At 44.0% G+C, this 14521-nt stretch overlaps 1 long non-coding RNA gene across 2 annotated transcripts in view; it reads left to right on the top strand.

Annotated features, from left to right (window-relative positions):
* The first annotated feature begins 960 nt into the window (after positions 1-960).
* The window catches only part of LOC140494369 (uncharacterized), a 48859-nt gene continuing 35298 nt past the window's right edge, over positions 961-14521 (top strand). The window contains exon 1 of one of the 2 annotated variants that reach the window (XR_011963932.1): positions 961-1201. This is a non-coding gene — a long non-coding RNA (uncharacterized lncRNA). Of the gene's footprint in view, positions 1202-1556; positions 1712-14521 lie in introns of those variants that run through there. The other variant, XR_011963931.1, reaches the window with a different exon arrangement.

Raw genomic sequence — 14521 nt, 5'->3', positions numbered from 1 at the left:
TTTTTCCAAGGTAGAAATGACAAATTCTAGAGGCCGTAGATTTAAGGGGAGAGGAGCAAGTTTAAAGGAAATGAAAACCGAAAGAACAGCAGATGCTGTAAACTAGAAATAAAAACAGAAGTTTCTGAAAACGCTCAGTAGTTCTAGCAGCATCTGTGAAGAGAAATGAGTTAACGTTTCTGAGGAAGGGGGACCAGACCCGAAACATTAACTGATTTTTCGTCACAGATGCTGCATGACCTGCTGAGCATTTCCAACAACATCTGTGCAAGTTTAAAGGAAGTTGCATCAGGCAAGTTTCTTATGCAAAAGATGGTCAGTGACTAAATTGTACTTGCCTGAGCGATGGCAAAAGCAGAAACAATCACAATGTTTAAGAGGCATTTGGGCAGACAGATAGGCAGGCATGGGTTGGCAGGGATATGGATCATGTACAGGCAGATGGAATTAATTTGGAATGGCATCATGATCCACACAGACATGGTGGGCCGATTATTCCGGTGCTGTAATGTTCTGTTTTCTAGGGCGTAGAATGTGTGGAGCGAGAGACAATATTTTGAGTGGAATATGTCTCTTCTTTAGAACACACAGTAAGTTGATGCATTTTGAGAGAAGCAATGTAGAAAGGGAATATATATTTGAATGGCACAGACACATGGAGCAGGACAGCAGGAATGGGGGACAATGTGTACAAATCCTTAAAGGAGAGAGAACATAAAGTGTTTTGAGCAAATATATAGGATGCTGGGCTTCATTAATAGAAGGAATGATTACATACTCATGGAAAAGATGCTGACCGTTGACAAAGCTCTAGTTAGGTCACAGTCAATAATTGCATCCAATTGTGGTCAACAGATTCCTGGTCAGGATGAGGAAGTTAAAATACCACAGAGAGGTCAATTCCAAACTTTGCTTCTCTTTCAGGATGCATTGGCGACTCAAGAGTTAAACATTCTCCTGCCAAAGGTCTTACTGCCGTATTGTAAGTGTACAAGGCCTGTACTCTCCCAATACAGACCTTAGGAGGAGTGAGGCGGACTGTATCTTCAAAATAAAACCTCTTGGAGCCATACATGTGGATTCCACCATAACCACAGACGGAGGAATTTGCCGTTTCCAGACAAGATTGCGAGCCCTGGGCACAACCCTGTTAAACTGCCTCCTGCTCCCATTGTCTTTCATCCCCTCCATATTAGCATAGGTAAGTGAATCCCCCATTTACTGAAAGAAGAACCCTTCTGCCTTAATCTCTTCCCATCAACACATAATCATGAACAATACGATAATCAGTTTCTGTAATCCGTTCACACGTTATCACAGGACATCGTCATTCATCAAGCTTTGTAAGGTCATAATTACCAGCTTTCAACTATGTAACGACAGTCGCCCATGTGACTGATATGCCTTTGTCTAATTCTTATTAAACATACTGTCTCTGTGGGTAAGGCAGAGATTCGTGAAGGAGAGTCTGTACAAGTAGACACTCGACTACTTTAGAGATGTTTTGAAACTCTCGCCGGCTGTCCGATAATAAAGCTACTGTTGTTGGACAGAAAACGTGTGTCGTCTGGATTTGTGGAACAAAATAGACATCAATAAGGATAGATATGAGTGATCTTCAGGGTGTGGAGTACAGACTTACTGGAGTGGTTCACTGACGAAGAAAGTGCAGTCACTGAATTAATTTGAAGAAATTGCCATTTTCTTTGAAGTAAGCAAGTTGAATATATTTTTGATAGAGCTGTATAAGATTGTAACAGACCTAGATATAACAGACAAAAATATCTGCATTTGATAGGTGATGACACAAGAATTAAGATCAGATGGAAGGTTTTGAGACCAGTGGGAGATGAGCAAGTGTTTCTGCTGACTGTATTGGCTGGAAATATGCGGAACATGTTGCATATTATGGTGGTGCAGGCAGAGAAGATGAATGATTGATAAAAACAATTATATTAGATCTGAAGGAAATAAACTTGCAGAGTTTGGGAGACGGATGGGGAATGAGAATGTGGGATTCTGCTACAGAGAGCCAGTTTGGATTTGATGGGTCTCTTTCTGTGGTATAATGCATTTCATTCGGACTTGCTTAACTTGCTCTGGTCACTTGCCTTCAGGGGTTAAAATTATCATTGAGGTAAATCTGCTCAGTGTTCCTACTCAGACCAATACAGACTGTCCATCCACAGCAGGAGATAATGTTTACTGCTTTATACTGAATCCTGGGGTTGCTAACGGTGTGTATAATAGTCTGCCAGCATTTACCTGAAATGGCAAAACACCAGTGCAGCCACACTAGGGACTGACTCTGGAAATGTGGGGAATGCAAAAGGGAATTCTTTATGCATCCCACCTGGAATCTGGCCAAACCAGTCAGACTGGGGAGAAGCTGTTCACCTGCTCTGTGTGTGTGGGGGGGTGGGGGGGGCGCGGGGGGAAAGGAAAGGGATTCACTCAGGCATCCATCTTGCTGAGACACCAGTGAATTTACTCATAACCACAATTGAAGGATTTTTTTTCTGTCTTGTTCACACCGAATAATGAACAATGGTTTTGGCAGTTCATGAGGTTTTGCATATGGAGAACTTAGTTTTAAAAATGTTCACAACATTGTTGAACATGTACAGATTCACACTGGGTACAGACTTTTATTTCCCTTTATTCATTCACCGGATGAGGGTGTCGCTGGCCTGACAGCATTTACTGCCCATCCCTAATTGCCCAGAGGGCAGGTAAGAGTCAACCACATTGCTGTGGGTCTGAAGTCAAAATGTAGGCCAGACCAGGGAAGGATGGCAGTTTCCTTCCTGAAAGGGCATTACTGAACCAGACGGGTTTTTCTGACAGCCGATTAATGGTCATCATTAGATACTTAAATTCCAGAGCTTATTTTTATTGAATTCAAATTCCCCCACCTGCTGCAGCAGGCTTTGAACCCAGGTCTCCATAACGTTATCTGGGGCCTTGGATTAACTGTCTAGTGACAATACCACTCGACCAATACTTCCCCACATCGCTATCCATCTGCACAGAGTGAACAGTGATTTTCTGGGTCATCAAGACTCGTTAATCATGCTTAATTTTGCTGAATGATTGCAGGAGTTGGATGTTGACGGGCTATTGACATTCATCTCGGAACCATGTATTCTGGGGTTTGTTTCTGATGATGATTGGAAGCACTATCAGTCTTGTTATCTTTTGGGGATAAAAACAGTTTCAGTTAGCTTTCTGTTAAATGCATGACAATCAAGTCGATCCCATAGCTCTCAGGCAGATTAGTTTCTTTTGAAGGGCTCTCCATCTTCCCAACCTCCTCCATCCTCACCCCCAACAGTACAATAATCTCATTGTCTCATTCATAGTCACAAAGAGAATCAATCTGATCAGCTGCTTCTTTCCCTTCTCCTATGTCAAGTTGGCTCTTAATCTCCCCTTGCTGCAGTTGTGATCCTGCATCATTCTACAGTGTTGCGCGTATTTCCTGTCTTGGCCGATCAGTGTTCATGATACTGCATTTAGCTTCTTGTATATGGGGTCAACAGTGTAAGAGTTTAGCTCTTCCCTTCCGACATCAGCAGTAGAATTTTACTCCAACAAAACTTACAGAATCACTGACCAGCATATTCCTCAACTTACCTCTTCCCATCAAACCAGAGGGTCAATCCTTGTTCAACTGAGAGAATTCAGGAGGGCATGCCAGTACCAGCAGCATGAATACCTAAAAATGAGGTGTTAACCTGATGAAGTTACCAAAGAGGACGACTTGTGTGCCAAACAGCATAAGCAGCAAGTGATAGACAGAGAAAAGCAATCCGGGAAAAAACAGAGCAGACCTAAGATCTGCAGTCCAGCCACACCATAAGGTAGCTTTGGCAAACAGAATTAAGGAGAATCCAAAGGGTTTTTACAAATATATTAAGGACAAAAGGGTAACTAGGGAGAGAATAGGGCCCCTCAAAAACTAGCAAGGCGGCCTTTGTCTGGAGCCACAGAAAATGGGGGAGATACTAAATGAATATTTTGCATCAGTATTTACTGTGGAAAAGGATATGGAAGATATAGACTGCAGGGAAATAGATGGTGACATCTTGCAAAATGTCCAGATTACAGAGGAGGAAGTGCTGGATGTCTTGTAACGGTTAAAGGTGGATAAATCCCCAGGATCTGATCAGGTGCACCCAAGTTCTCTGTGTGAAGCTAGAGAAGTCTTTGCTGTGCCTCTTGCTGAGATATTTGTATCATCAATAGTCACAGGTGAGGTGCCTGAAGACTGGAGGTTGGCAAACGTGGTGCCACTGTTTAAGAAGAGTGGTAAAGACAAGCCACGGAACTATAGACCAATAAGCCTGACCTTGGTGGTGGGCAAGTTGTTCGAGAGAATCCTGAGGGACAGGATGTACATGTATTTGGAAAGGCAAGGGCTGATTAGGGATAGTCAGTGTGGCTTTTTGTGTGGGAAATCATGTCTCACAAACTTGATTGAGTTCTTTGAAGAAGTAACAAAGAAGATTGATGAGGGCAGAGCAGTAGATGTGATCTATATCGACTCCAGTAAGGCGTTCGACAAGGTTCCACATGGGAGACTGATTAGCAAAGTTAGATCTCATGGAATACAGGGAGAACTAGCCATTTGGATACAGAACTGGCTCAAAGGTAGAAGACAGAGTGTTGTGGTAGAGGGTTGTTTTTCAGACTGGAGGCCTGTGACCTGTGGAGTGCCACAAAGATCGGTGCTGGGCCCTCTACTTTTTGTCATTTACATAAAATGATTTGGATGCGAGCATAAGAGGAACAGTTAGTAAGTTTGCAGATGACACCAAAATCGGAGGTGTAATGGACAGCGAAGAGGATTACCTCAGATTACAATAGGATCTTGACCAGATGGGCCAATGGGCTGAGAAGTGGCAGATGGAAATTTAATTCAGATAAATGTGAGGTGCTGCATTTTGTGAAAACAAATCTGAGCAGGACCTATACACTGAATGGTAAGGTCTTAGGGAGTGTTGCTGAACAAAGAGACCTTGGAGTGCAGGTTCATAGCTTCTTGAAAGTGAATCGCAGGTCGATAGGATAGTGAAGAAGGTGTTTGATATGCTTTCATTTATTGGTCAGAGTATTGAGTACAGGAGTTGGGAGGTCATATTGTGGCTGTACAGGACATTGGTTAGGCCACTGCTGGAATATTGCATGTGATTCTGATCTCCTTCCTATCGGAAAGATGTTGTGAAACTTGAAAGGGTTCAGGAAAGATTTACAAGGATGTTGCCAGAGTTGGAGAATTTGAGCTATAGGGAGAGGCTGAACAGGCTGGGGTTGTTTTCTCTGGAGCGTCGGAGGCTGAGGGGTGACCTTATAGAGGTTTACAAAATTATGATGGGTATGGAAAGGATAAATAGACAAAGTCTTTTCCCTGGGGTCAGGGAGAACTAGAGGGCATAGGTTTAGGGTGAGAGGGGAAAGATATAAAAGAGACCTAAGGGGCAACTTTTTCACACAGAGGGTGGTGCGTGTATGGAATGAGCTGCCAGAGAATGTAGCGGAGGCTGGTACAATTGCAACAATTAAGAGGCATTTTGATGGGTATATGAATAGGAAGGGTTTGGAGGGATATGGGCCGGGTGTTGGCAGGTGGGACTAGACTAGATTGGGATATCTGGTCAGCATGGACAGGTTGGACCGAAGGGTCTGTTTCCTTGCTGTACATCTCTATGACATTCAGTTGTGAATGAAGTCAGAGCACAGCTGGAGTTCTGAGGATTGTTCTCTTCAAGATATTAATCAACAAGAGTACCAGATTGGATTAATTATCATGAAACACAAGTCCACTTGGTATTCAACTAGGAGAAAGTGAGGACTGCAGATGCTGGAGATTAGATCTGAAAATGTGTTGCTGGAAAAGCGCAGCAGGTCAGGCAGCATCCAAGGAGCAGGAGAATCAACGTTTCGGGCCTGAAGAAGGGCTCATGCCTGAAATGTCGATTCTCCTGCTCCTTGGATGCTGCCTGACCTGCTGCGCTTTTCCAGCAACATATTTTCAGCTCCATTTGGTATTCATATATTTACAATCAGTGTTCAATTCACCAGATGTCGCTGAAGGTAAAGCGAATCTTCAAGTGATTGTAACAGTGAAGACATCTGAATACTTGTTCAGCAAATTAAAGCCTGTTTTGTTTAGATAGTAATAATTTTAAAGAGATTTTAAAAAATAAGTTGACTTGAGTATAATGGAAGAAATTGATTGGTGGGTAGCTGATAATCTTGTTTTAATCTGATGTTAATTTAGGATTAGTTAACAAATAAACACATGGTAGGGAATCCCAGTCCCATGGAGTGCACATCCAGTTCCATGTGGGAAAACCAGGACACTTCTTGTGTCAGCGACAACCACAAGAACACAGAGGTGACACTGGAACGGTCTGGAGCACTAGTCTGACCACAGCTAAAGTCCTGCACTCACTCCTCGTCCCCACATTCCAGAATTGATGTGTTCTCACCAGAGACGGTACAGAGGAGATTGATCAGAATGTTTCTCTGATTGGAGAATTTCTGCTCTGACGAAAGGCTGGATAGGCTGGGGATGATTTCCGAGGAGGATGAGCTGAGATTTAATTGAAGTGATAAAATGCTGAGGAATCCAGATAGAGTGGATAGGAAGGAGCTATTCATTAACAGAGAGGTCAGAAACCGGAGATTTTAGACTAAAACTAATTCTCAGAGAGATGGAGAGGGGAGAATTCATTTTACTCAGAGACGTTGGCGAGCAGGAACTCACTGACGGGGTGGTAGATGCAGTAACCAGTATCACATTAAAATAAAAGGACGTGGATGTAACTGAAATGCTGGAACATGTAGGGCTATGGACTAAGGTCTGCAGAATGGGATTAATGTGATCTATTTGACATTTCTCCAGAATATTAAACTCCAGTCCAATTTGAGAAGTTAAACATCATTAGACTTGAGCTCGAATTTCAGAATAAAATTATCAGAAAGTTACAGCACAGATCAAAGCCACTTGGCCTATCCTGTATGTGTTGGCTGTGATGGAACGACCCCGGCTTTACACCGTTCTGTACACACCAATGAGAGCAACAATTTCAGACTGTGAACTCTGCCCTCTATGTTATTATAATCTATTTTCTCAAAGTATTTCTTTGGCAGCTGCACACCTCGTTTCCTTGTTTCTTTCCCAGCCCGAACACCATTCCCTGTGGCCTTGAGGGACTACCATTTCTGCTGTTTAATCTCTCCTGCCTTCCCCCATGTGACAGACTGTCTTTATGTCCTTGTCTCACCCCCACCTTACTTACAACCTGTTACATTTCTGATGGTTCCTAGGCTGCTGGAAATTTCACTGCGCCCCCCTGGGTCAATGGCACGAATTTTGAATTCTCTTCCTCCAGAGATAATTGGAAATCTTTCTGGCTGCAGTTTCCCCCAGATTTTATTTTGGAAACAGCGAATTTGTGTCAGTCAAGTATTTGTGAGCCTTCATCCACAATTCGGAGCATTTGGATGTAATCTGTGACCCTCCGACAGATGAACAGGTTTGCTCTATTGGCCGTGTTAGCATGACCTGTAGTGTGCAGGTTAGGTGGGTTGAGTTGGCCATGGTAAATGTGGAGTTATGGGGGTAGGGTGGAAGAGCAGGTAATTGCAGACTTCGATGGCCAAATAACCTCTTTCTACACCTGCGGGCTTCTGTGATTATAAATGGTTGTGATTGTCGTCACATTTTCCTAATGCCCGGTTCGTTCAGCTCAGGGACTCATGCTACCTTTGTGTTTCTGTGGGTTCTCACTCTCTCCTTTCCTTCTGTTTTACAGCAATTTCACACTATATGTGAGGGTGAGAATGAATTTGTAAATATAAATATTCCAGCTGAAACTCCTCACAGGTCAGGACCTGTTTCTGCTGCTGGCATCACTCATAAGGGACAGGAAAATAATAAAGGCTTAATTACAAAGCATACAGGAAAATAGAGGTTATAATTACAAGGAAAGGCTGAAGAGCTCAAAACGTTTTTCTCAAGAAGAAAGGAGGCTGAGCGACAGCCTGGTACAAATAGGAAGCTTTGTGTTTGTGTTTTCAGAGATTGGAGGTTGAAAGCATCAGGTCAGAAGCATGTTTCATTGCCCCCAGGTCATCAAAGGTGCTACCTAAATGTGCATTTTTCTTTCTGTCTATCTGTCTGAGTTAACAATCAGATGGACAGGTCAGTGTCTGAGTGTTTTCCCAAATCCCCGATGAATCTGCATCCCCCCACAATCTCAGGTGCCTCACCACTCACTGGGTCATGGAGAAATTCTGCCGTTTCAATGAGAACTGTCTTTGCTGTCGCCTCTCCTCGTGTTTCCGCCTAATCCCCACTTCCCTTCATTAAATCCCAGCTGCCTCTAGTCCACCCACATGGGCATGTTGAAGAGCATGACAGGAGAATGGATTGAAACTGAGAGGTCAATAGCCAGAATGAAAGAGGAATGAGGAAATAAACGGGGTTTGTGGATCCCAGGGGATACAGACTCCAGGCTGAGTCCTTTGTGGGCATTCCCGCAGTAATAGGAGACAGCGTTCCATGATGAGAGTTAAACCCGGGTGGCAGGAGAGGGAGCCACTGAACATGAGCAGGTTTAGTTCAAACACAGGAGGTTTGTTCAGTCAGTAACAGTGTGTTCGACATAGAGGTGAAGTGAGCATTGAGGGGAAATGTTGCCACAAGTTGCAGATGGACAACTTTCATTGGAACAGGAGGAGGCCATTCAGCCCCTCAATCCTGCTCTGCCATTCAATAGATCATGGCTGATTTGTGGCCTAACTTGCAATTTTCAAAACTCTCCAAACTCATCAATAAACTCCTCTGCAACAGACAAGATCAATATTGAAAAACTGATCATCTGCAAATTCTGGGAAATCAGGAACAAAAACAGACATTGCTGGAAAAATTCAACAGAACTGGCAGCATCTGTGGAGAGTGAACCTTTGGGTCCAGTGACCAGTCAGGTGACCAGCTGCAGCTGACCATTCTGCCTTTTCTGTACCACTCTCTGGAACAGGTTCTAGTACGATGGGAATGAGATTGTCAAAAACAACTGAGAAAACAGGACGTACTCAATCAGAATAAAATCCATTTTGATCTTTCAGTTTTAAATCAACTGCAAACGTTATTCATTATGTTTTCAGAAATAAGATAACAGGCCAGAAATCAACTCTTCATGTCATTTGGTCTGGGAAATTGTATTAATTCTGACCTGGATTAGTGGTGCTGGAAGAGCACAGCAGTTCAGGCAGCATCCAACGAGCAGCGAAATCAACGTTTCGGGCAAAAGCCCTTCATCAGGAATAAAGGCAGTGAGCCTGAAGCATGGAGAGATAAGCTAGAGGAGGGTGGGGGTGGGGAGAGAGTAGCATAGAGTACAATGGGTGAGTGGGGGAGGAGATGAAGGTGATAGGTCAAGGAGGAGAGGGTGGAGTGGATAGGTGGAAAAGAAGATAGGCAGGTCGGACAAGTCAAGGAGACAGTAACTGAGCTGGAAGTAGAAACTAGGATGAGGTGGGGGAAGGGGAAATGAGGAAGCTGTTGAAGTCCACATTGATGCCCTGGGGTTGAAGTGTTCCGAGGCGGAAGATGAGGCGTTCTTCCTCCAGGCGTCGGGTGGTGAGGGAGCGGCGGTGAAGGAGGCCCAGGACCTCCATGTCCTCGGCAGAGTGGGAGGGGGAGTTGAAATGTTGGGCCACGGGGCGGTTTGGTTGATTGGTGCGGGTGTCTCGGAGATGTTCCCTAAAGCGCTCTGCTAGGAGGCGCCCAGTCTCCCCAATGTAGAGGAGACCACATCGGGAGCAACGGATACAATAAATGATATTGGGGGATGTGCAGGTGAAACTTTGATGGATGTGGAAGGCTCCTTTAGGGCCTTGGATAGAGGTGAGGGAGGAGGTGTGGGCACAGGTTTTACAGCTCCTGCGGTGGCAGGGGAAAGTGCCGGAATGGGAGGGTGGGTTGTAGGGGGGTGTGGACCTGACCAGGTAGTCACGGAGGGAACGGTCTTTGCGGAAGGCGGAAAGGGGTGGGGAGGGAAATATATCCCTGTTGGTGGGGTCTTTTTGGAGGTGGCGGAAATGTCGGTGGATGATTTGGTTGATGCGAAGGTTTGTAGGGTGGAAGGTGAGCACCAGGGGCGTTCTGTCCTTGTTACGGTTGGAGGGGTGGGGTCTGAGGGCGGAGGTGCGGGATGTGGACGAGATGCGTTGGAGGGCATCGTTAACCACGTGGGAAGGGAAATTGCGGTCTCTAAAGAAGGAGGCCATCTGGTGTGTCCTATGGTGGAACTTGTCCTCCTGGGAGCAGATACGGCGGAGGCGGAGAAATTGGGAATATGGGATGGCATTTTTGCAAGAGATAGGGTGGGAAGAGGTGTAATCCAGGTAGCTATGGGAGTCAGTGGGTTTGTAAAAAATGTCAGTGTCAAGTCGGTTGTCACTAATGGAGATGGAGAGGTCCAGGAAGGGGAGGGAGGTGTCAGAGATAGTCACTGCCTTTATTCCTGATGAAGGGCTTTTGCCCGAAACGTTGATTTCGCTGCTCATTGGATGCTGCCTGAACTGCTGTGCTCTTCCAGCACCACTAATCCAGTATTTGATTTTCAGCATCTGCAGTCATTGTTTTTACCCTGTGAATTCTGACCTGGTCCAGCCTACATGTGAATCCAGACCCTGAATAATGGGGTTGACTCTGAACCATCTCCTGGGCAGTTAGAATGGATGACAAATGCTGCCCCAGCAAGTGATGCCGTGATCCCACGAACAAACAAAACAAATCCAATCGCTGTGGTTACTTGTGAACTTGCCGGTGTTATTGGAAGAGGACGAATGGGAAGGTTTATGGGGTAAAGGGAGAAGTATAGCATTCGGTGAGGTGATCCTTTGGAGAGCTGATCAGCCAATTGGCCTCCTTTTGCACAGTAACAATTCTGTGAATATTTCATTCTGAGCCATCTAAGGAAATATCAGGGCAGGGTTTGTAAAGAGGTCAGATTGAATGAATGTCTCGGTGAACACAAGTGAGACACAGGGACAGAGAGGTTTTGGGATGGATTAAATTAAATTTTATACATTTGCATAGTCATCAACTTTTACGGCAGTTAATAATGGGAGTGATCAAGAGAGTGGAATTAGAGCAGCAAATAAATCTTAAACATTTATGCAGCTAAAGAGGATGCTGGGTGAAGATACCGTAGTTAGTGCTTATTTTATTCCAGACACACCAGCCTAGGAGCACATCCTTCCTGTATCTATCCTCTCGAGCTCTTGAAGATTTTTGTTCATTTGAAGTGTTTCATGTTTCGATACTCCAGAGAAGACAGCTTCAAGCTCCTCAATCTCTCCTGCCAGGGCAATGCTGCTGTGAGAATTCAATTCACTGGTGCATGTTACTGGCTGCTTCATGGACTGGAACTGACAATTGACACTGAAAGGTTACTGTATAAAATATCTTCAATGGTATTACCAGACGTGAGTGGTTTTAGGAAAATGATCTTGAATTACGGGCATAGAGTGTCAGAGCACTTCCTGTTGTGGGACATCCTGTTTCGATTCAATCTATTGATAATTATTAGAACTGACGTGCACTGGCTCCGTCAAAGTGGTCAGAGCATTATGGCTGTCATCGAAGCTGGTAACAAACTTCCCATGGGTTAAAAATCGTAAATGATAGAGTAGGTACGAGGTCTGATAGTCCTGTTGGAGTATTGATGTTGTTGTTAATCACATTAACTCGGCTGGAGTTGACTGAATTTATATTGTCTCTTTCTGAATCTCAGGATGTCTCTCTGGGCAATAAGTCTCCAATAAACAGCAATGTGACAATGAACAGGGATCATCTGTTTTGATTTAAATTGGGATTATAGCATGGCTGCTTCACAGCACTAGGTACAAGGTTGGAGTCCAGCCTTGGTCAACAGCCTGTGTGGAGTTTGCACATTCTCCCCATGATAGTGTGGGTACACTCCAGGTGCTCTGGTTTCCTCCCACAGTGCAAAGATTTGCTGGTTAGTTGGATCAGTCGTGCTAAGTTGTCCACAGTGTCCAGGAATGTGCAGACTAGGTGGATCAGCCATGGGAAATGCAGTGTTACAGGGATGGAGTGCTCCAGGTGGGATGCTCTTTAGATGGTTGGTGGGGTTTGATGGGCCTATGCTCTCCTCCCACACTGTCGGGATTCTATTCTATGATTGAGGATAAAGCAGGGTGTCCTTGGAGAAGGAGCACGTGGTATGTATGAATGCTCTCGATGCCTTTAGATAGAGGTGGGCATCGCAGGTGATACAATGCTTTATCTCCACTGCTGCCCCCTCACCCCTAACTCTACTTTGATTTGGTCCCTTCCCACTCTGTCGTTTGTAAAGGTTTGCTTTGCGCGCAGTGGTCTTTGTTTGTAAATATTTAATTGGTTACACGGGTGGTTTACTGCTGGTGATTATACATTAACAAAACCCAAAATGGTGTAATGATGAACATGGGAAGGTTGCTCAGCTGTGTGTGATAACATGTCTGGGTTAGAGAAATGGGGGGAAAAGAACACTTCACAGCTCACAGATGGAGAACTGAAAAGCAGTTAAATCAGACCAAAGGTTCAGACAGGGAGGGAATTTGAATAACTGGAAAGTGATGGTGTCCGGGAATAAACAGGATTTTGTTTTACAGGACGTTTGAAATTTTTAAAAACTGTTATATTCAGATAGTTTCATTTCTTTTTTTTTAAGTTTTATTTATTGCGGAATAAATAGCTACAATATTTTAAAACCAAATTCACAAACCTTGTGTAAAAGACAAATGTTAAATAAAATCCATGAAACCATCCCTCACTCAAAACTGTTGTGGAAGTGCAATCTCCTGGAGAATCCCTGCCCTGCCTACTTCTTCCTATCCGGGCTCCATGGCTATATACATACCTGGGAGATAGCAGTGTGAGAAACAAAGCCCACTCACTTCAATAATTTCAGTCCGAGACAAGATCTGAATCAGTAGTGTCATTTATTCTACACTTGCAAGTGGGTGTGATGTCCAGTGTCTATAAGGCAGAGGACATACACACACCAAATTCAATTCATACACAACATTTATATGATTTGATGTCTATGGTTTTACACTGCTCCTCCCCTGTTTACATCGTCCACTTCCCTAAGACCGGCCCCCATTACCCCTGTTTATCTCTTGCCTTATCCGGCCTTGTCTGTGACAAAATGCTTATTTCTGGCCTCACAAGCTGTTTGACCTCATCCTGCTGTAGGTCATTATTAGGCATATTCTTTCTTCATCATTATCTACCCCCTTCATCTGTGCCTTTCCCGAAGCCGTTCTGATCCCTATGACCCTTTTAATTGGGGTTTGTTCCTCTGTCTTTGTAAAAGTGGGAAACAGATGTACCTACTGTTTGTACAGGCGTATGTCGCTTAACTTAATCCCCTCACAACATCTTATCTACTTGCCCGTAATGTCTACCATTGTTTTGCAGTCACATTTCATTCTGACATACAGTTTTAGCTAATACAAAAACAATTTTATATTTCCTCCACATCGTTTCTATTCTTGTTGACTCTGCTCTTGGCTAAAACAATTACACACTGGTGTGAGTTCATTTTACTTTGTAAAATGGAATTGTAGAATTGCAGAAGTAACATTAATTTACCTATATCCCACAATTTCCCCCTTTTCTTTAATTACCATTTGTTATCTTCTGCATTTTTCTTTTAGGGGCACCTGTTTCATCAAGGCTGTTTCAATCACTCTTTGGGTGAGCCCTCGTATACAGGGTATGATACAACAGCCAATGGCCACCAATACCCCGACTACTACTATCAGGGAAGTAAGGATAGAAACCACCACCCCCTTCTACCTTCCAAATCAGGACTCAGCCATCCTGTGAGAGATGTGTCTACACCTGAATTCTCAGCCAATTCCTCTGCTAAGATAGTCAATCCCCTTAAGTCCCGAGTAATTGAACTATCGGTGCAGTGTTATTAGGAATAAAGGCACAACAGCTTCCTCCTAACATCACACACACACCCTTTTTCTGCTAAAATCATATCAAGGGCCATTCTGTTTTCCCAAACCATCCTACTTGTCGCATCAAGCTGATCTGATATTCCTTTAACCGCATCTCTTGTACAATTTATAAATCGCTGTTGATTATAGAAAATGTAATTTATCCAATCTGCATTTTTATTAATTGTTACCCACCAAAAGAGAGCTGACTCAAAGCCTGCTGCAATCTGGTTACGAGCCTTGAACACATCAGGTACCCCCCTAGGGACTCCTACCGAATCGAGATAAATCCTGTCATCGAAAGAAGTGTCTAACAGTCATCTCTTACCCCTTCCCTTTTTGCCTCCTATCTTTTCCTTCTCAAATTCCAGGGTAAATGGAATTGCCAATTGTACAATTGCACATATCCCTCTCCAATCTGGAGGTAGCGTGGGTCTCAATATTTTGCTTTCACAGTCCCACCACAGATCCGCTCGGGGAAACT

The sequence above is a fragment of the Chiloscyllium punctatum genome, chromosome 24 (genome assembly GCF_047496795.1).
Source record: "Chiloscyllium punctatum isolate Juve2018m chromosome 24, sChiPun1.3, whole genome shotgun sequence".
NCBI lineage: Eukaryota > Metazoa > Chordata > Chondrichthyes > Orectolobiformes > Hemiscylliidae > Chiloscyllium > Chiloscyllium punctatum.
The sequence above is the reverse complement of the archived record's forward strand: the minus strand, read 5'-3'. Positions and strand labels throughout refer to the sequence as shown.